The following is a 344-nucleotide window of genomic DNA, read 5'->3' on the forward strand; positions in this document are numbered from 1 at the left end:
TCATCTCTTTAGACTCCACTTCGAGCGATAAAATTACTAACAAAGCACTTATATACTAATAAAGGGCTGGCTTTCTAAATGCCAGTTGAGTAGCACTTGAAATGTTTGGCTCTATGAAACCTGATGTACTTATATGATTCTGTTTTCTTAAAGGTTGTATCTTCCTGGTCGAATGCACTTATTGTAAGTCGCTTTGGATAAAAGCGTCAGCTAAATGCAATGTAATGTAATGTAAAGCATGGGTGACAGGGACATGAAATGACGACGAACAGACATGGAGCACAGGGGAAGACAAGACTAAATACACAGAAGGGTAATCACAGGACAAGACACAGCTGGCAGGG

The sequence above is a fragment of the Notothenia rossii genome (genome assembly GCF_949606895.1).
Source record: "Notothenia rossii genome assembly, chromosome: 4".
Lineage (NCBI taxonomy): Eukaryota > Metazoa > Chordata > Actinopteri > Perciformes > Nototheniidae > Notothenia > Notothenia rossii.